The 23,365-nt window shown below is 39.2% G+C and overlaps 1 protein-coding gene across 2 annotated transcripts in view; it reads right to left on the bottom strand.

The window, feature by feature from the left end:
- The window catches only part of CYRIB (CYFIP related Rac1 interactor B), a 151,912-nt gene that overhangs the window by 70,053 nt on the left and 58,494 nt on the right, over positions 1–23,365 (bottom strand). For both annotated transcript variants that reach the window (XM_077809796.1, XM_077809794.1), the window contains exon 2: positions 5,716–5,795. The gene's annotated coding sequence lies outside the window, so the exon portion shown is untranslated. The remainder of the gene's footprint in view (positions 1–5,715; positions 5,796–23,365) is intronic.

Below are 23,365 nucleotides of genomic sequence, written 5' to 3'. Positions count from 1 at the left end.
TCAACAGTGGAGCAGAATGAATGAAAAATTAGGGCAAAAACCTTAAGAGTCTCACTGTTTCTCCTTGCTTCAAGAATTGTCTCTGCCCAGTGCTTACTCTGACCTGACTCATTATGACCCATTATGGGACGGGGGATGAGGAAGAACCAGGTTCAGGTGGCTGATCAAGGTGGTTGAATCTCCTCACTGCCAACTCGGCCTCTTCTCTGCCCACTCTAGCTGCTCTCTATTCCACAAGGCAGATAGGTATGAAAAGGGGCAGGGAGGGGGCGATGGTGGTGGATTAGATAGAAAGATAGATGAGTCAGCCAACAGTCCTAGCTGAAGGGCTTTCACCTGGAAATAAAAACAGGAGCAAAGCCACTGAAGGAAACAGCAAGGTGGAGATAGGACTCAAGAGTTGAAAGCCAGGGAGATATTTTTCTGTCCACCTGCAAACACAAGGTCATGACCCACAGGTTGGCAAACTCTGCTTTAAGCACACCACACCAGACAAACAACTAACCACCAAGAAAACATCGGACGTAATAGCATACTACTGAGCATGTGGTTAAGCTCAACTGCAGGAGTGCATCAACAGGACATCATGCTTATGTCTCACATAACTTGCTGTTGAACACATGGAGTGGCTGCACTGCCTGGGAACTAACAGCATATGAAGATTTTATTTTGCCTTTTTTTTTTTTAAAACTCATTCTAAGTAGGAAGTGTTTAATTTTCACTGTTTAAATTTCAAAGAGGTGTCCCTACTTATATTTGAATATTAGGACACTAAACAAAGGTTTGAATTTTCAAACATTTGGTATGACACTATTCAAACATAATTCCTTCTAGTTTAAAGACTGCTAAAAATGTGCTCCCACACTAAGAAACCAGAAGACAAGGTCTGCCCAAAATTCATTTTTAACACCGAGATGGACAAAACATTTACAAGTGGAAATAACGACAGAACTGCAGCAGGACTGTAGGGCTATGCTATGCAGTGAATTAGTATGGAATATGCCCCATATTCACCTCTAAGAGCAGTCACAATTGAAAGTTAAGTCCCTTATTTGTGTAAATATCAAAAATTCATCTTCCACCCAAGGACCTCTGAACACTTGTCAAATCCTTGGATAAATTCTGCTTCTCTTATTACGTAGTCAGATCCAGTGACTTCACATATAATATTAAGGGGATCAATATTTGGCTTAAAAATCGCCTCACTACCCTAAGGAATAGGTAAGTATTATTGCACACATTTGACACATGGGAAAATTGAACCAAAAATGGGAGGATTTCCAATGGTATCTAGTGAGTCAATGGCAGCGTCAAGAATAGAATAGAGAGTTCCCCACTTTAGCCACTAAGCCAAAGTCCCAGACTCAAATCCATTATACTAATTTAGCACGTTTATACAGAAAGTAAAAATTCTAGAGAATGCAATAGCAGGGCTGCTGCAGGTGACGACGGGGGTGCACTGACACAGCTGGTGTTCAGGACTATTAATCCCTCACTTTTAGAGACATTGCTTTCATTCAAGGTTTTAAATATACCCACTATGACAGTATCAATAGCACAAGCCACATCATTAAACCAGTACAGTTGTGACTAAGGAGATTGTTTGTACATTCAGTGCCTACAAATATACCATTGTTGTTTGACATATTAGATAAACACCAGATAAATTTATTATGCAATTTACAATATTAACTGATACAGAAGTATTACATTTTATTATAGAAAATAAGAACAGCACATAAATATGCCTAAATCTTTTGGGGTTTTCCCAGTGCTCAGCTCAGGTACCAGCATTGCTATAAAATATGCATGTGCTGGAAAGACGTTCAAAATTATTACAATGCAAATGAGCAGGCAAATGTTTTATGGTAAATCTTTTCTAAAAATAATCCATGCCTTTAAAATTTACAAGAAAATTGCTTCCTATCATCCCGCTGCTACGAAACATTTTGATTTAAATTCAACCAATACTACAAGAACCATGCAAACAAATCAACTCCACAAGCTGTCTATATAAAATAACATTAAAATATTTTTATGCTTCATTGTATTGGTGTCCTAAATATTTTTATAGCAATTTATGTATGATAATACGATCAGAGAAGATTATTTCTAATTTGTGATGCTAATATAAGACAAAATACAAGTGGTTTCACTCCCCTGGAAAATAAATATAAAATGGGATTTTCCACATATTTCTGGTATGTGTTACTATCATTCTGTAGCTTGTTAGCATGACTTTCAGTGAAAAATTATTATGCATGGTACTTTGTAACACAATTTGAAATTCTACAATTAGTACACCTTACTACATTTTCCATCTTGCACAAAAATTGAGGGATCTGTGCAATTCAGATTTCCCTGATGATAAAATACATGCTCTAATAAACAATTTTTAAATATTGTTAATCTCTTACTTAGAATCTATTTCCTAATTTACTATAGGAAACATTGAATGGTGTGCTGTAACAATAAAAGAGAGCCTCATATTATACTGCTGGCAACACAAATAGATTCTTCGTTTACTTCCCCACCAATTAACCCAGAGAATTGTCTCACAAAGTTATCAGTGTAACTACATGGAAACTCGTTATCATATGCAAGATTGTGAGTACTGGACAACACTCACAACATCAGTTCTGAATGATCTATTTTGCTACTTTTTTTTTTTCTTGTTTTAATTGTTTTGGGGAGAAAGGAGAAGAGGAAAGGAAAGGGAGGATATAAAGGCTTGTGCTAGATTGAATGCAAGTTAGAAGGTAACCTACACCTATTTTTCACAACTAAATAAGAAGGGGTTTGTGCTGAATACTGCAATTGTTTTGGGAAAAAGGACATTTCACACACAATTTAAAAATTTCAAAGGAAAATGGTACACTTCAAAAAAAAGTTTGTTTAAAAAGTCAACACACAAGATGTAAACCTGTTAATCCTTGGTTATTATGATACCAGCTCTGGGATACAAGCTGCATAACATGCTTAGAGCAGTTTGTACAATGCACCATAATAGATCAGCATATATACCCATCATTACAAATTACAGGAAACTTCAACTATTTCTGGTAAACTAGCTACATAAAAACAAATCTCTAACAACTTCTAAAACATGTGGGTGAGTCACAGGGTTGCAGGTGACAAAACAAAGCTATTTATAAAATTACAAGAAAGAGTGACCATTCCTGTATTTATACCCTCTGAAGTAGGAGACATAATTACAGAGATCACAATTATTGAAAGGGGAGTGGAGCATCTCCCCCCACCGCCCCAAGAGAGTCTATTACAAATAAAAATGTCCATAAAATTCAACCTTATATATTCTACGTCAGTATCAGCTACTACATCAAATAAACAAGGAACAAACATTTTTAAGATTCCTGTATAATTTTGTATAAACTTAATTTTAAGATTATCTTTTTGTTCTAGAGCACAATATTTATTCTGCATATCTTCAAAATGCAAGATATGTTATCCTTTTTAAGGAAAGGTGGGGCTTTGGCTTTAGACTCGATACTCAACAAAAGCTTCTTTTTAGAAAGAGGGTTCCTTTAAACAAAGGAAATAGCCTACCTGGAATCAACTAGTTTACTCCAATGGATTTCTTCCCCTGAAAAACCTTGTATTTCCTATTAATTATTGCTATTAGCTCTCTAACTTTGTTTGCGTGCACAAGAACAGGGCAGGCTTGTCAGTCATGCAGTGACATAAGCACATATAGTATTTGTACTAAAAAGACAGCGTGGTTCAGTTGACTCTAGTTCTTGACCCATAATAGCACTGGCTCAAAACCAGTGCTGAGAATGCAATATTTGGGTATATCGTCAAATGTGCCATAGTACAGATGAGAAGTCCCTTCTGCTTGCCCAGATAGAAGTTAAGGGTCCCATGGTGTTTTTCAAAACTAGCAGGGAATAATCCCCCACCTGCAAGTCCTAATGTCAATGTCAATAGCCACCACCTCAGGAAGCCAGGTGCCAATATCCAAAGCTGTTCAAGCTTTCAGTTACCTCAAAAAATTGCTGAACTATAAGACTATAAATCAAGCACTATGTTAAACCTTGTATATAGGAGATACATATAAAGCCAAATTCATAGAATGTGGTGTCTGCATTTCAAATAGCTAGACAACATTGACTACTGTGTTTTTCCAGACCCTTGGTGCAATTGTCTTCTTACAAATTTAGCAAACTACTAAGTATGGCAAAGCATTAAAACAATCACTATTCTTCCGCTCCATCCCACCAATAGTAAAGGTTACGCAACCACTTCCCATTATAACACTCTTTTCAGTTGCTTATAATTTTGCCAAACACAATCTTTGAGCTGAAATTTTCCATGCCAAGTGTCTGCCCCAGGCTGATTTTAAGTTTCAGCTAAAGTGGTTCATCCGTCTGTCAGAATGAGTTCAGGAAAAAATAAGTTGTTTTGCCCTCTCTTTCATCCTGGAACATCTTTGCAGTACAGTGTCATCATTCATTCCTGTCCATGGCTTGCTCCTCCAATAAGTCCAGACTGGTCACCTTCCTGCATATGATGTCCCACCATCTAGTTGGTGGTCCACCTCTAATTCTTACAAGTGTTCCAGTGAGATGCTTTAGAGCCTCTATGGTAGGCCAGGTCCCTTTCTCTCTGTTTTTCCTCCTCCCTAATCCTAGGCCCAGTGGTCCACTCTCCCTCTGGATTAAAAGACTCCCACAATCAGCTAGTTTACTTTGTCCTGTAGCTCAAGCAGTAGCAACCTGTGCTGACATGCTGAAGGTTCAGGGTTCAAACTCTATTGCTGGATCACAGTAAGGGGTTGTTACAGTTTTGTGTGTGTATATAAATAACAGAATTTGTTTTTACCTTTTTTCTTTAAAAAGCCTCAGGAAGTTGCATACAAAACACTACATTTAAAGAATGTTATTTAGGGTGCAAAGACAAGAAATTGAAAAGTTAGGAAATGTCAGCTTTGCAGTCGCTTGTGCAATCATAATTCTGCCCCCTCGTGCCTATGCATTATCATATACACTTTAATTATATGATCACATACTATTTTTGCTACAATCCCTCTGTCTCATTCAGTATACAGGGTGGAGACACAAACAGACAGGAAATACATTTGCCTGTGCAACCTTATTTCTAACTTTTGAGTGTTTGACTAAATAACTTGTTTTAATGCAGTTTTTGGTATGTGATTTATATCTACATTACATGAAGGGTAATATTTTGCCACATACCAGTAGACATATGAGGTTTGAGGCCACTTATCAAGACAATAGAATACCTAAAAATCTTGAACTGTTTATCTTCTTAAATATAGCTATTTTACCCTCCACTTCTGAAAATGCTTTAGATTTGAAATTTCAACGTTAGTTTTATGTTACTACTTCAACTATGCAATCTTTGTGCAATGCGTTTTGTATTATAGATGTTCAGAGAGATGTGAGATGTCAGGGGTCTATGGAATGTAAAAATTAATCTATCAGGCAGACTCTAAAAACAATAAAGGAATAGTTACTATTATTTAAAAAACCCACCACAACCTAATATTTCCCAATATAAAGGGTTGAGTCTCAGTGGATAACACATTGATCTTTAAATTTAATTTGGATTCAGTGAAGTGTAAAATGCTATTCTTTCACTAAAAGGAAGATAATTAACAGTGCACAAGCAAGGACACCTGAATAAATATTAAATAATAAATAAAAATAAAAATATTAAATAATAAATAAATACCAGTTGATGAGATCTTCTTGATGTCTTAATGGAAAATTCCTACTCCTTATGGAGTTGATGTAGCAGCTTGTCTTCAGAACCTGAACAGAGAAACAAAGTTAAAAATAAATGGCACATGGTCTAATTCAGTAAAAATACCACAATTAATTTTTATAAAAAACTTTAATGTACAGTAACAAACTTAAATTAATTACAGGTTGTTAACTATTTTCATGTCAAGGAACCAATATAATTATTCCATCTTAAAAACAGAACATGGACGACATGCAAAGAGCAGCCCAGAATAGCGAGGGATGGAAGAACCTTGTTCATGCCCTAAGCAACGTCTGACAGCACAGGAAGGATTCTGACTCAGAAGAAATGCAAATAAGAATCATGATATTTTGAAGTTGTTTATGGAAGTGGAGCAACATCATGAAACCCTTATCCTACAAATATACATAACCTGAGTGTGATGCAAGACCACAATTCCAGATATCTTCAGTTGCCTCAGGAATAAAACTATAGGACAAACACATTGAGGAGTCCCATATTATTTCAAGTTGGATTGGTATTAAAATTGGACAGTACTGAGAACCATTTGAGTGATATCAGAAAACTGATTTTGAAATACCAGCTACAAGTTATACTACCTGTGAGATGACTATCCAATTTCAGTGCACTGACAACTTCTTTTTACAATTACTACTCCATTTTTAAGTCAGAAAACTACTATATCTTGTAAATGACCTTGCTCAAGAGATTTCAATTCCCAGTACACTAGACTATTTCAGTAGCTACAGGTAAACTCACAAGTTTCTGACTCATGATTTAGCACAGGATGTTAGATAATGGGAACTCTCCCTCACCAAAATAAAATGAGTATCAAAAAAATTCAAGAAAAGAATTTTTACTCATTGGTTCCATGAATCACCACAGGCAGCTGGTTTACCACTACCACAGAATGAAACAAAGCAACCTGTGGCATTAAATTTGAGCATTACCCAGTGAAGTTACTATCAATACAAAACAGCTCGCAGTTTAACAAATACCACCACACAATGAAGTGTAGTACTCCTGGTAATCAAATCCCATTTACAATGTAGTATATCTTTCCAGTAAAGAAATTTTTTTTTTTTAAATGTGCTATTTTACTGGTAAGACTTATTTTACAGCCGTAAGAATGACAAATACATTAACACGTAAGTTTTTATATTGACTTTTTCTTCATGAAGACGCTCTCAAAATTACTCTAATACTCCCCTCTTTGAAACACTGAAGTTTCTAGTTTATATTCTGATTATACGGGTCTTTAGTTTCTAATTTGATTTTATATAGGGACTCTCTTTATACAGGCCTCTTGAAAGCACTCAAAATAATGACAAATACACACACACATGCTTTTTGGCATAGCAATTGAATCATAGACAAAGAATTGGCAACAGATTTATCTTCCACTACTGCAGATTTAGTAGGCCTTTTCACCTTTGTTATGATCTTAAGAGTCTAAAAAAAATATCCTGGACATTTAGTTTAGTCATACATAGCAGACACCTCAGGGCAACTGAAACAGTGAAAGAAACACAATTTAAAAGTGAAAGCCCATAGTTTCGGGCACAACATCTGACCTCAGAATCACCCTGCCAATTGCTGGGGTTTTAAAAAACAATGTTTTCCTATTTTTTAATCTCTCTCCCTCCCCCAATCCCTCATTGCTGTATTCAGTCAGTGAAATAAAATGTTATGCTTTTATGCCCCTGTAGTAAAGGCAATTATGTGCCACAATGAAGAATTCTTTGTGCTAACACCAGAAAAATGCATTTTAAAAAGCAGAAGTTAAACAAGTCTGAATATTCTATTATGTGACCAAGTGCAGCTTGACTCATTAATCCAAGTTATCATCAACATGCTTTTGGTTCATTGCATAGGCAAAAAACTACATTCAGTATTACATTGTATGAGATCAGCTACATGACAAATGCTTTCTACATTAGTAAATCTGGACAACCTATATCAGTAAGTACTCAAAGCAGAACAAAACCATTTTGTTTTACATGTGAAATAAGATTTTTTACATATTCCTGGGGGAATTCTGCACCACTGCGTAAGGACAGAATTAATGTCCCGAGCAGATTTTACTCTTTCCCTGCAGAAAAATTGATTCCTGCATCCCTCAGTGGTGAAAGAACAGGTTGAGGACTATTTAGAAAAGCTCGACATGCACAAGTCCATGGATCTAATGCATCTGAGGGTGTTGAGGGAGTTGGATGATGTGATTGCAGAGCCATTGGCCGTTATCTTTGAAAACTTGTGGTGATCAGGGGAGGTCCCGGACGGTTGGAAAAAGGCAAATATAAATATAAATCTTTAAAAAAGGGAAGGAGGAGAATCCGGGGAACTACAGACCAGTCAGCCTCACCTCAGTCCCTGGGAAAATCATGGAGCAGGTCCTCAAGGAATCCATTTTGAAGCACTTGGAGAAGAGGAAGGTGATCAGGAACAGTCAGCATGGATTCACCACGGGCAAGTCATGCCTGACCAACCTGACTGCCTTCTACGATGAGATAATTGACTCTGTGGATATGGGGAAAGCGGTGGACATGATACATCTTGACTTTAGCAAAGCTTTTGATAGGGTCTCCCACAGTATTCTTGCCAGCAAGTTAAAAAAGTATGGATTGGATGAATGGACTACGAGGTGAACAGAAAGCTGGTTAGATCGTCAGGCTCAATGGGTAGTGATCAATGGCTTGATGTCTAGTTGGAAGCTGGTATCAAGCGGAGTGTCCAGGGGTCAGTCCTGGGGCTGGTTTTGTTCAACGTCTTCATTAATGATCTGGATGCTGGGATGGACTGCACCCTCAGCAAGTTTGTGGATGACACTAAGCTGGGGGAAAAGGTAGATATGCTGGAGGGTATGGATAGGGTCCAAAGTGACCTAGACAAATTGGAGGATTGGGCCAAAAGAAATCTGATGAGGTTCAACAAGGACAAGTGCAGAGTTCTGCACATAGGATGGAAGAATCCCATACACTGCTACAGACTAGGGACCAAACGGCTAGGCAGCAGTTCTGCAGAAAAGGACCTAGGGGATACAGTGGACAAGAAGCTGGATGCGAGTCAATAGTGTGCTCTTGTTGCCAAGAAGGCTTATGGCATATTGGGCTGCATTAGTAGGAGCACTGCCAGCAGATCAAGGGAAGTGATCATTCCCTTCTATTCGGCACTGGTAAGGCCACATTTGGAGTACTGCATCCAGTTTGGGGCCCTCCACTACAGAAAGGATGTGGACAAATTGGAGAGAGTACAGCGGAGGGCAATGGAAATGATTAGGGGGCTGGGGCACAAGGCTTACAAGGAGAGGCTGAGGGCACTGAGTTTATTTAGTCTGCAATAGAGAAGAGTGAGGGGGGATTTGATAGCAGCCTTTAATTACCTGAAAGGGGGTTCCAAAGAGGATGGAGCTAGGCTGTTCTCAGTGGTGGCAGAGGACAGAACAAGAAGCAATGGTCTCAAGTTGCAGGGGGGGGAGGTCTAGGTTGGATATTAGGAAAAACTATTTCACCCTCATGGGTTACGTAGGGAGGTGGTGGAATTGCCATCCTTAGAGGTTTTTAAGGCCCAGCTTGACAAAGCCCTGGCTGGGATGGTTTAGTTGGTGTTAGTCCTGCTTTGAGCAGGAGGTTGGACTAGATGACCTCCTGAGGTCCCTCCCAATGCTAATCTTCTATGATTCATGGGCAGAAGTTTGGGGGAGGAGGGGCATCTGGGTCGGGCATCAGGAGCAGCTGGAGGAGATGTAAATCTCTGCCTCTGGGCTCTCTCTGTCCCTCTCGTTCGCTAGCACGGTGAGCCTGGAGCAGGAAGGTGTCTCCCACCCTGCACCAGGCTCCAGCTGCTAGTCCTGGCTGGGGGGGAGGAGGGACTTCCTCTTGCCCTGCACAGGCCACTTATGTGACCAGGGGTGGGCCAGAACCACGCCTGGGAACGTCCAAGGGCTACACACCCAGACACTTCCTCAGCCCGTTGAGTCCCACCGCCCCCTGCATCCGAACTCACCCCTTCATCCAGCAACCTCCCTCCACAGAGCCCCCTGCAGTCAAACCCCCACCCTGACAAGCCCCATCCCCCTTGCTCTTGGACCACCCCGCTAAGCCTCCCGCACCCAGACCCCCACCCCACCAAGCCCCACTCGCCCAGCAACCGGACCCCTCCTACTGAGCCCCCTGAACCCAGAGCTCCCTTCCGAGTGCCATCACCCCACACTGAGGCACAGCCCCATGTAGCTGCAACCACCTTCACGTGGACCCCCGACCCCCGAGTCCCATCCCCCTGCACCCGAAACCCCATCAGTGAGCCCTGTGCATCCAGATGCACCTGGGACCCACACTGAGCTGCCCACACCCAGATTGACCCACACAGGACCCTCTCACCCCACACCTGGATCCGCAGACACTAAGCCCCTCCATACTTGGATCATGCCAGGCTGAGCCTGCTTGCCCAACACCTGGATTGGGGGAGGGTCGGGATGCATGTGGAGCCACATAGATGTGCTAATATATTAGTAAGGATTTTATTTGTCAAAAATCATTTCCTGAATCTTTTTTGTTATATGTTACAGACATAGTTGCCAACAGGTATTTTGAAATAATAATTGAAAAAATAATTGAAAATACTGTGATTATATTGTGTTACTTTGACAAATAAAATATGCAGAATTTTAAAATATTGTGCACATAATTCCCTCAGTATATTACAGCCACTAGTCCATAGTATTACTGGAAAGAATAGCTTTATTTTTCAATTTTTGGTGCCAGTTCGCACTCATAAATAGGAACTCGTGCACCAAATTTCACATTAAATAATTTTTCAACCTGAAGAACAAAATTACCAGTTCTGATCACCAAAAGAAGAGCCAAACTAAAAACTATGGGAGAGGGATTCTCTAGATTAATGGATTTATTGTGCATGTTATGGAAAAGCCAATTTACAGACAAGACGAAGTTATCCTATTTTCATCAATATATAGGAGGCACACTTGAGATGTAGCAGGGAATAGTACAAGGAAGGGAGAGAGAGAGAAAAATCAGATATTAAAGAGTTGGGTGGCCTCAGCAACTTGCATCAGCAAAGGCACAATCTGCACAGGATGAAAACAAACACACTGTATGACAAATTAACACAGTTTGCTGTTCTGAATATTTCATTATCTGAAGCACTGTTTGTCACTGCCCAAGAAATTGCTAATGATCTAACAGTATGAGCTAAGATACTTTAAGGAGTTTTGGTGCCTGAAGAGTTCTGAACAGCAGCACTGAAAATCATCTGCTTTATTACGCTCAGTTGCATGTTGACAAAGCTCTGAGCAGCAGAGGTACTGTAGCAGTCTGCAGACTCAGAAGATGACATGGCATCAATTTGTAATTAGCTCATGTATGACTGGTTATTTGCACAGCCTTAAAAGCTAGAATTTCTTCTAATAAAACCTAAATTCCTGCAGAAACACATGGCTTAGATCCCTTTATGCTAACCAGGAAAGCATCTGACTACTGGAGAATGGATTTTTCAGGTTTTGTGTGAGTGTATCCCTTTAGAAACTAGAACATTTCTATTTTGAATTTAAAATTGGAACAAGGAACTCATTTTTACCCTACTGCCAATTTTTTCTAACATTACTTCATTTACCTTAACTCTGATAAGATTAATGAATTGCTATTTAGATCTTTTTAAAATGACACTGGAATTAGCGTGCAAAATAAACCTTAAATTTTCAATCTAAACATTCTCCTGCAATTAGGAATACAATGTAACAAAACAAGAAGTCAGACTAAATAAACTGTTTTGATTGTCCACGCTGAGTTAAATTGCAAAAAAGTCTACAGTACTTTTGATAACATATTTAAGGAAAATCTGTTAACCAGACAGTATCTTTTCAAATCAGTATTTAAGTCAACAGAAGGAATTTTTAAAAAATATATAGTTAACATGGCATTCATGCAGTAAATCAAGAAACTGTTTTGTAAATGTCTCAAAAAGATTAGTATCAGAGGTGTAGCCGTGTTAGTCTGGGTCTGTAAAAGCGGCGAAGAGTCCTGTGGCATCGCTTTTACAAAAAGATTAGACATTTATACTAATTAAAACAGCAACTTCATATTAACTATAGGTCAAAGATTATCAGTGCTGTATTTCAGCACACAGGCTCTGAAAGAATAAATTGATGCCCAGAGGAAACCACCATCCACCCTCCCCAAAAAACACAGTTGTATAGTAACACATAGTTAGTTGAAATATGGTGTTTTTACACTTTTTTCTGAAGCATCTAACATGGACCAGATGGGAGTCAGAATGAACTACTTAGACAGAAGGTCAGAACTGTAATTATGTTTTAATTAACTTTTTTTAAATTGGTAATTCAGTTACTAATTTCTTAATAAATTAAAACTATACCTACAATATATACAATATTGCATTTACTTATTTTAATTTCTTAGATTAAATTTGAAGAAATAAAGCACAGCTTAATTATTTTGTTACTGCAAGTTCATCCCATTATAACAATTCAAAAGTCAGCTAGTCACGTACTCTAGATTCTTGCTTCCTAACGAGCTTCACTAAAAAGATGTATGTAGGTTACAAAAGTGGATGTTTGCAGGCGGCTTCATCTTTTCAAAGCAAATATCACCATTGCATTTTTGCATAGCTTATACAAAGTGTAGTAACGTAAGTTTCCCTAATTCTCATTCTTCATGATCAATCATGTTTCATCATTATAAGAACTGTTCCTACTCAGAAGAAACTGAAAGAAAGGGATTTAATACACAAATCACATACCCTGACACTTTTGTATCTTAAGTCACTGTGTTCTGATATACTCCACATTATTTCTGACAGTTGAATCTTCACAATCATTTAACCTTTTTGGCACTCAGTTGCATACCTTGGTTGCACCTCTTTTAATAGAAAGCACTGAATAGGAGATGTCTTTCCCCTCAAGAATCTACTGCTTATTTATGTCACAACAAGTCATTTACCTGCATGCCTTTTGGAAGTCAGATTCCTTAGGATAATCTAAACATTTTTAAAATTATTTTTTAAGTCAGTGGTTGCACTTTGGAAAGTTCATTTACAAACAAAAGCCACATTACGACATTTCCTACTCCAGCACTAATGAACATTCACATGAATATGGTACCTAAATAACACAAGAACAACTTATGAACAACTGCTCCCATTAGCAAAACTAAGAAAAGAGGAGGCCAAGAGAAACTTGTGCAATGTATCCCAGAGGAAGGGAAATTAATTCCTATTCTAATTTTCATAATAATTATAATAAATATTGGAACAAAGTTTTGGGTTAGATTATATCAAAATAAATGTGCTTTATAATTTACACAGTGAACGTCTTCAAGAGTGTCTAAAAATTGACCTTTTAACTGCTCTTCTCTGATGCTTCAAAATTCTGTGCTTCCTTCTAGGCACCAGAGAAAGTGACCGGTGCCGACTTTCAGATGCAGTGTCCGGAAAGGTACTTCTCACTGATGCCAGACTACTTGGTGTCCGCCCTGAGAAGGAAGGTTCATGAGTTGGCCGCAGGGTGCCTCTATGAGAATGTGGCACAGACTCACTTCTGTCCTTTTCTGTCAGGGGTTTCCAGTCTCTGAAAATCTGGCAGAAGTCTTGAATGTGACCCTCAAGAGGCACTTCAGTCATGCAGAATGAGAATCTCTCATCAGCATAGATTTATTTTACCTGGCACAAGACTGAGGCATACCCCAGTACCGAGCATTGATACTTTGTGACTAAGAGGGGACTAATGCTCCAAAAAACATAACATAAGAACGGCCATACTGGGTCAGACCAAAGGTCCATCTAGCCTAGTATCCTGTCTTCCAACAGTGGCCAATGCCAGGTGCCTCAGAGGGAACGAACAGAACAGGCAGTCATCAAGTGATCCATCCCCTGTTGCCCATTCCCAGCTTCTGGCAAAACCGAGGCTAGGGACACCATCCCTGCTCATTCTGGCTAATAGCCATTGATGTACCTCTCCTCCATGAGCTTATCTAGTTCTTTTTTGAACCCTGTTATAGTCTTGCCCTTCACAACATCCTCTGGCAAGGAGTTTCACAGGTTGACTGTGCACTGTGTGAAAAAAATACTTTGTTTTAAACCTGCTGCCTATTAATTATATTTCATGACCCCTAGTTCTTGTGTTATGAGAAGGAGCAAACAACATTTCCTTATTTACTTTCTCCACACCAGTCATGATTTTATAGACCTCTGTCATATCCCCTTTAGTCATCTCTTTCCAAGCTGAAAAGTCCCAGTCTTATTAATCTTTCCTCACACGGAAGCCATTCCATAATCCTAATTATTTTTGTTGCCCTCTTCTGAACCTTTTCCAATTCCAATATATCTTTTTTGAGATGGGGTGACCACATCTGCACACAGTATTCAAGATGTGGATGTACCATGGATTTATGTAGAGGCAATACGATATTTTCTGTCTTATTATCTATCCCTTTCTTAATGATTCCCAACATTCTGTTAGCTTTTTTGGCTGCTGCTCACACTGAGTGGATGTTTTCAGAGAACTATCCACAATGAATCCAAGATCTCTTTCTTGAGTGGTAACAGCTAATTTAGACCCCCTCATTTTACATGTATAGTTTGGATTATGTTTTCCAATATGCACCACTTAGTAAGTGATGTGCTGAATTCTGCACCAGGTTCAGTTCATTTTTTAATCTCAGTGCATAGCCCCATTTACAGCACATTATAATGATCTAATCTTGAGGTGCCGAAGACAAAGCTACACATAGTTGCAGAGAGGCTAGGTTGCACTTTCAACTGTATCTGACAGGTAGAAAATCGCTGTTGTCCACAGCTACTTCCTGAGTACCCAGGAACAAACTAAAAGTTCACACACCTTAAATTGAGCACCTATACTCCCTCAATTAGGAAGGCCAAATACAGCAAGCAAGAACTTCTTTACAGCACAGAAGAATTTGAGAAACTAAATTAAAAAACAAAAAATATCCTCTGAATGTGAGACCCCAAATTTTGCATTTTTAGAAAACATGCAAGTCTGAAAAGAGTAAAAGAAAAAACTTCTTCAATTAGGAAGAGGTCCTTTAGGCCAGGAAGCCGTGACTGGGTTTTGGTTTTTCTGGTGTGTTGAAAGCCAATGTTTGTTTCTATTTTTGGGAGGATGTTGTAGTTCAGGGATTGGCAACCTTTGGCATGCGGCCCGTCAGGGAAATCCGCTGGCGGGCCGGCACGTTTGTTTACCTGCAGCGTCCGCAGGTTCAGCCAATCGCAGCTCCCGCTGGTCGTGGTTCGCCATTCCAGGCCAATGGGGGCTGCGGGAAGTGGTGGCCAGCACATCCCTCGGCCCACGCCACTTCCCCCAGCCCCCATTGGCCTGGGGCAGCAAACCGCAGCCAGTGGGAGCTGCGATTGGTCAAACCTGCGGACGCTGCAGGTAAACAAATCGTCCCAGCCTGCCAGCGGATTTCCCTGACAGGCCGCATGCCAAAGACTGCCGATCCCTGCTGCAGTTGGTTCAGAAGATGCCTTGTTACTTTCTATTTCTAGAGCACGTTTATTTCAGCCTTCTCAATATTGGAGTGTAGAGTTCGTGTCTAGATTTAGAACACTGGAATTCCAGAAATGAATAGAAAATATCCTTGGCATCAATTTTATCTGACCAACGATTAGAGAAGTAATCTTAGATAATTAACTGTTCTGAGATATCCTATCCAACAGCTGAAATGGGCAATCCTGAATATCGAACATTACAAGCCCTTAACTAGATCACTGGTAGCATGAGCCAAAACAAACACTGCCTACTACGGAACTGTTTTCTTTTCACTGCCATTCATGAACTTTTGCAATTTATCATAGATGTCCTATGGCAAAAGCATTGGAAAAATATAGACTGGTTTATAAACACATATACTGTAAGCAGAACTCCTAATAGATTTTCTTCTACATGAGGGGCACTCTCGAGGTGCCTTGGCCTATTGGTAAGGGGAAGAAGAAAACAGTGAATGTGGATAAAGTTACATGACCTTGGATCAGCTTCTCACCAATGCAAGTATATTCTCATGACTCTGGGTAAACTGGAACACTACCAGTTCTTGGCTAACACAACAATCACTGAAAAGACCAAGCTGAGGAGATTGACAAAGCAGGATCATTTTTTAAAAAACATAAAAATAGAAGAGATGCACTTTTTATTTAAATGAAAGGCAACTAAATAATAAGAAACTTATATTTTACATGTACTATCATTTAAGACAGAGGACTTAGTCTGACACTTGAAAGTCAACAAGAGGAACTGAGTCCAAATGATGGGCCCACATCAATCACGAACATTTTAATTTTCTACTATCTCTGGTAATATTGTCTGCTTAAGAGCATGTCAAATGTCAGGTTGGTTTACATTTGGTGTAGTTGTAGCTGTGTTGGTCCCAGGATATTAGAAAGACAAGGTGGGCGAGTCACACAGAACTAACTCAAATTTCATCTTGAGATACTACTATACTATATCTGTTTCACAAAGTATTTCCATGGTGTACATGATGGCAGCAACACATATGTCAAATGGAGGAATGACAAGTCACCAGTTACAATGAACAGAAGGGTTACTTTACACAGTAATTTAATACAAATGTTCTTCTGCTCCTAGAATACCTTCCTTAAATTATTTATACTTTGCCTCTTTATAAAGAAATCAAGTCCTCCTGTCTCCGAGTATTTGCCTACATGTGTGGACTATTCATCTATCCAGTACCTCACTGTGCGTTTACATATACAATAATATAAGTAAAATCACTTAGAAATTGGTATTTGTACCTTTCATCAAGCACTTACATCAACAAAAGATTTAAAAGAAAAAGACAGGCTACCAAAAAGGGAACTAGAGCCCTAATCCCTAACCTTTATCAAACCTAAAAATTTTCAAAAAGCTTGTCCAAGTAATTCTTGATCTTGGAGAATGCTGGAGGGAACATGTTCCAAAGCCGAGAATTCCTGACTGAAAATGTGATTCCAGCCACAGAGAGATTAATTGCAGCAGTTCTCAAAGAAAGCTGCAACAGTTGTAATGCCTTACACAAACATTTTCATTCAGGCCTCTCTGTTACCAGAGACACTTGACTACTGTTATATTGCTAATACAAATGATGGTTTTTTATGGTAAAAGCACTGAACTGGGACTCTGGAGACTTATACCACAGCCTTCCTGTATGATCTCTGGCAAGTCACTTCAGTTTTATATGTCTCAGCACCTCATCTTAAGTGGGACCAATGCCACTTCCTTTCTCCTTTCTTGTCTTATTTATTTATTTCACAATTTCTTTGGGTTAGGGATTGTCTCTTACTAGGTGTCCATGCAATATCCAGCATAATGGGACCCCTCTCTTGATGGGATCTCTATACTACATGTTAATAAGTAATGATGGTGCTGACCAAAAACAGGACTGGTTCAAGCTTGTAGCTAGTACACTCAATTGATCTGACTACACAATTTTCCTTCGCTCCTCAAATCTAAAGCGATCAGTACTAATTCTGTTGGAGAAACAACAGAACTTATAAGGACAGACTCCACCTCAGATTTCTCTAAACTCAGTTTATTAGACTAATATATCACAAATTACCTTCATATCCCACACTAATCTTAGTCACCTAGGTACAGATAAACATGAAAACCAATCCTTCGCTAATGAGTAGTCAAAACAATCAGACTCTTGTTGGAAACTCTAAACCTGGAGCTGCAGACAATCTGAAAATTAGTACTCAATGGTGGAAATGGTTTTTGCACTGCTGAAAACAAGCTGCCTATGCCTTTTTCTTACACAAATATAAGCATCTGAGACAGAGCACCAATCAATCCTAGGCAGGAAGAGAAGAAAATATTTTGATAAAACATCATGGGGCACTTAGAAAATTGAACAAACTTAAGAGATCAAAAATGTGATACAACTTTATTTTTGGTAGGAGGTGGGTTGGGAGAGAAAAAAAATATTGGGAATAAAAACCTCTGCTGGAACCCTTACTACAGCACTCATCCCTGGAAGCAATCCCCGCTTGACATGATGGGCTCAGATCCAAGGACTAAGGTAAGGCCTCATCTATTAGCAGGATCTCCGGTCTCCACTCTGTCACATATGGCAACAGCCCACAGACCAAACAATCCTTCAGGCAGTGCTTCCAACTACTGACCCTGCTGATCTGAACTAGAGAGACACTTTGATACTCAAACACACTAAACCCACCCTTACATTATGGACTGGACCACCCAAAGCCATCGTTAATTTCCTGAATAAACTATACAAAAGGTAGCTAAATTTTAAACTAAATGCTACTAACTGTAAAAAGAGTAGTCAGTTCCATGACTATTCTCACAGGCAGAAAGTAGGGAACCGTGGATGTGTCAAGAGGGCCTTCTATAACCTAGACTTCTGTAGCCATCAGATCCTAACTAGGTGTGGTACAGTAACTCTTCACTTAAAGTCGTCCCGATGAATGCTGTTACGTTGCTGATCAATTAGAGAACATGCTCATTTAAAGTTGCACAATGCTCCTTTAAAAGGTTGTTTGGCAGCCACCTGCCCTGTCCAAAGCTTGCAGAAAGAGCAGCCTGTTGGAGCTAGCTGGTGGGGGCTTGGAACCAGGGTGGACCAGCAGCCCCCCTATCAGCTCCCCTAAATTCCCTGCACAGCAGCTGCCCAGCAGGCTATCAATTGCTGGGCAGTTCAGCTGTCCCTCCCCCCACAGCCCTGTGCTGCTCCCGCCCTCTGCCTTGAAGCTGCTCCCGGGAACCTCCTGCTTGCTGTGCAGGGGGGGAGGGGAAGAGGGGTGCTAATGTCAGGGTGTCCCCCTTCCCCCCACTCCTGTACCCCATCTCCACAGAGCGGGGGGGGGGGATGGACATGAATCAGGATGGTGGGAGCTTGCTGGCAGCAGCTGCTGTCTCAACTTGCTGATCTACTTTAAAAAGCAGTGTACTTAGAGTGCGCATCTCTCTCTAACACACACACACAGAGCCTGTGTGTCTGTCTCTCTCTGCCATGCTGTGTCTCCTCCCTCCATTCCTGCTGCCTTGTAGAGTGTGAGGCTACATTAACAACAATGTGTTAACCCTTGAGGGCTCGGCCAAGTGCTAGTTCATCATTTAGCAGTAACGGATTCCCTGGGAAATATCCCACCCTCTGACTCCACCACTTCAACCAAGCCTCACAATCATTTAATAATAATTGTTTGTTTAAAACTTATACTGTGTGTACACACACACAGTCTTTTGTCTGGCAAAAAAAATTTCCCTGGAACTTAACCTCCACATTTACAGCCATTCTTATGGGGACACTGGATTCGCTTAACATCGTTTCACTTAAAGTAGCATTTTCAGGAACATAACTACAACATTAAGCGAGGAGTTACTGTACTGTTATTGACAGTTCTGTGTGCAAGGACGATGCACTGTTCCTAAGGTGATGCTGCAATAGCAGTATTTGAAGAAGCACAGAGTTTTTTTACCTAGATTATACCATATCATAATTATATTATTAGGAGAGAACACACAGCAAAACAGAAAGCCAATTGGGGGAAACTAGCATTCACACTGAGGAAACACCATATTAGTAACTCAATTTCTCTAATCTTATTAGTTCCTTTTACACATCTGCTTCGAACTAGCAAAGCAATGCATGGACAGTAGTTGTACTACACATGATACAGGAAGCAAGTTCTGAATAACCATGACAAAGGCAGATTCAGTTACAGTGTTGGGCAATCCCTTTATCCAATATGCAAGTGGCAGTTTTATATGCATGCAGTAGCTGCTGAAGCTGCCTGACCTGCCTAGAATATTACAAGTGCTTTTGCTTCAGACACCACCTTTACTACTCAAACATCCTTCTGGAAATAGCGTACTTGTGTATAGAAGAAAAAAAGACCACTAGAAGAAGAGTTTACATGGATTTCCTAAAACAATTAGTCCAATTTATGTCTACTTACAGAACCAATATGTTATCTATGTCACAGTTCAAATTGTAAAATCTAGGAAATTCAGAAATTAAAGCTGTTATGCTAACATCTCCAAATGCTTTGAACAATTCCCAACAAACAAACCAGCCTTTAACACAAACTTATGGAAGAAATGAAATATGATGAATCCTTGTGTTACTTGAATGTAACTGCAAAAAAATTAGAGAAAAATCCGTTCGTTTATGTGCTTTATTACATACAAAAAACATTAAGAGCCTTAAATTTTAAAAGCACTCAAAAGTTAGAAAATGCCAGAGTTAAAACTGTACATGCAACCTTAATTCTGCAAACCTGGGCACATGCCTTAGTAATATAGGCTTCTGTTACATGATCAACAAAATGATTAAAGATATGAAGAGCAACAAAAATTATTAGAGTATGGAACATATTCCATATGGGGAGAGATTAAAAAGACTGGTACTGTTCATCTTAGAAAACAGACGACTAAGGGGGGGATGTGGTAGAAGCAGATACATTCATGAGTAGTGTGGAGAAAGTGAATAGGGAAGCGTTATTCACCCTTTCACATAACACAAAGAACAAAGGGTCATCCAATGAAATTGACAACAGATTTAAAGGAAACAAGGAAGTACTTCTTCCCACAACAACCCAATCAACCTGTTGCCAGGGGATATCGTGAAGGCCAAAAGTATAACCTGATTAAAAAGAAATTAAATAAGTTCACAAAGGATAGGTCCATCGATGACTATTAGCCAACATGGTCAGGGATGCAACCCGATCCTCTGGGAGTTCCCAATCCTTCAACTGCCAGAAGGTGGAACTGGATGACAGATAGGGTGATCAGACAGCAAGTGTGAAAAATCAGGACAATAATAAAAATAATAATAGAGGATGGATTGTTAAAATTGCTCTATTCCGTTCATTCCCTTTGAAGCATCTGGCACTAATCAGTGTCAGAACATAGGATACTGGGCTAGATGGGCCATTGGTCTGACCCAGTATGGCCATTCTTATCTTCTGTTCTTATCACAAGAACTCTAAATTTGCAATCCTCAGTTATTTAAACAACATGACCAAATCTAATACTAAATTAAAGATACAATGATTGTGTTATAAAACATTTAAAATAAACTTACAATTCAAGAAGTAGGCCCAGAGTCTAAAGTTAGCATGAATTTACAACAGAGGAGAGGAAATATTCTCTTTACTTACAGAATAATCATTTGAATATATCCATTTGGTGTCAGATCGATTGAAGAGATGATTAATGAATTAAAACTAAACCACATAAGAAAAAAAGTATATTTTATCAGTGCACAACTGAATGTGCTAAAAGAATGTGCTAGAACGATGTGTGAAATTATTCAATCCCACACAGCACTGAACACAAAACTATACCAATTACTCAATGGTAACTATCGCAATATTCTGTGGTACAGTTTAGGAGTGCAGTTATTTCATGCTGTACTGTCTTTGTATATATGTATAGGAAGAGCTGAGTATGCACTAAGATTGAATTTTAAAAAAAGAAATCAAGCTATCATATTAATAACATTCCCTCTACCAAATCACTCAAATGTTTCCATTAAGATTACAGATTGATACAACATGTAGTGCGTAATGTCGAAGAGATATAGCAAGCAGCTTTATTTTCAGATGAAAAGGGAACCACTGCAGAGGCAAACTATCCATTTTCTTATTGGCTACCTCATTAAACAGAGCATGGTCTGCAGAGACTAAAGAAGGCAGGCCAGTGCAATACAGCTTGAGCTTCAGTGAGACAACTCAACAGGTCAGTACAAATATAACTTAACATGTTATCAAAGGGAAATACTTCATACCTACCAAACCATTAGGATTCAAAACAGTCTCTCTCAAAGGCCAAACTCCTGAAAGAAGTCAGAATTACACTAACTTTCCTACCCAAAACACTTCATGTTGAAACTGGTACAAATCTGAAACAATGTATAAATTGACATTACTGCTTGAGCCAAGATGCATGAGTCAGGTTAACTTTTAGAAGCTCTTACTAGTTAGCAAAACAGAATAGAATGAGGGTAGCAACAATTTCTATGGCCACTTTTGAAGACTGCAGTAACAAACTTGGGGCAGAATGACAAAGTAGCACACTCAAAACTGTATCATTAAAGGGAGAGTACAAGAAAGACTACTTTCATGAAATACTGTGGTTTTTTAACACTATATCTTGATTACTTTAAAGTAAACAGAATAAGATTGAACTAATTAAATGGGTTCTAGAAATCAGCAGTTCTCCATCAGGGGTCTGAGCCCCCTGGGAAGCCACAAGCTGGTTTCAGGGAGTCTGCCAAGCAGGGAAGGCATTAGACTCACTGGGGCCCAGGGCAGAAAGTCAAAGCCCCGCCACCCGGGACTGAAGCCGAAGCCTGAGCAACTTAGCTTTGTGGGGTCCTCTGTGGTGTGGGGCCCTAGGCAATTGCCCTGCTTGCTACCCGCTAATGCTGGCCATGGCTTTTATATGCAGAAAAATAGTTGTTGTAGCACAGGTGGGCTGTGGAGTTTCTGTAGCATGGGGGGGTGGGCCCTCAAAAAGGAAAAGGTTGAGAGCCCCTGCTATAAACATCAAATTGAATACTACTTTGTTAATAATCCAACAGGGCATACGCAGTATTTGATGGAAAGGACAAGGACTGCTTAAGTAGTAAAAGAATTTAACCCAATGATATTATTTCACAAGTTGCCCCTCCATTACTGAAGGACTGCTTATCGAAAGCAAAAAACTTACAAGATTGGAGTTTGTGAAAGTCAGACACAGAAAAAACAAATGCCAACTCGAAACTTAAAAAATTAAACCTCTTGGACAGCTAAAAACAAATGTTCCAAGCAATATTTACTGCTGGAGAAAACAACTGTATTTGGTCTCTCTTTTATGAAGTATAAATATGACTAGTAACTTTGGAAAGAGGAAGATCAAGATCAAGATAAATACACTGAAATTTTGATAGTTATATAAACATAAGATTTAAGTTTTCACACAACTTGAAAAACTTAACGAAAAACTCAACTAAATCAAGTGTAGCCCATCTCTGGCTGCAGAAAGTGGTATTTCTAACTCTAAGTGGTCAGGATTTCAAGTTAAACTTCAAGCAACAGACAGTGTCAATAGCCAGGCTTTATATCATCCGTATAAAGAGGAACAAATAAAATGGTGGTACTAAAAAGTATTCGTACAGTTGAGTGGAATGCTGCCATCTTTAGAACATAATCATTTGTTTGAAAGTGAGCAGGCAATCCACTGATCAGAATTTGCTGATTGTCTTCTCTCCCTCTCCATTTAGCCAAACCACAGTGCCTACCAAATTATGTTACGGCATATATTATTGGCATAGTTTCAATTCCAATATCTAAAAAACAAAACAAAATCAAAGCTAATCCATATTAATAGCAGCACAAATACTTTATAAATCCTAGCAAAAGCATACATTTTCTTCTCTAAACTGCTAAGAGTTTAAAACTACATTAAAAATATGGTCCCTGAAAAAAACTGATCAGGGAAATTTTCTTTTCTGTCTGTACGGTGACTAGTATATTGAAGTCCCAATCTTGATTTGGACCTTTAGTGTGATCATAAGCAACACATCATATTTGGTGATGCGGCTGTGGTACCAATTAGGAGGGCTGG

The sequence above is a fragment of the Eretmochelys imbricata genome, chromosome 2, assembly GCF_965152235.1.
Source record: "Eretmochelys imbricata isolate rEreImb1 chromosome 2, rEreImb1.hap1, whole genome shotgun sequence".
Taxonomy (NCBI): Eukaryota; Metazoa; Chordata; order Testudines; family Cheloniidae; genus Eretmochelys; species Eretmochelys imbricata.
Note: the sequence above shows the minus strand (reverse complement) of the source record. Positions and strands in the feature narration are given on the sequence as shown.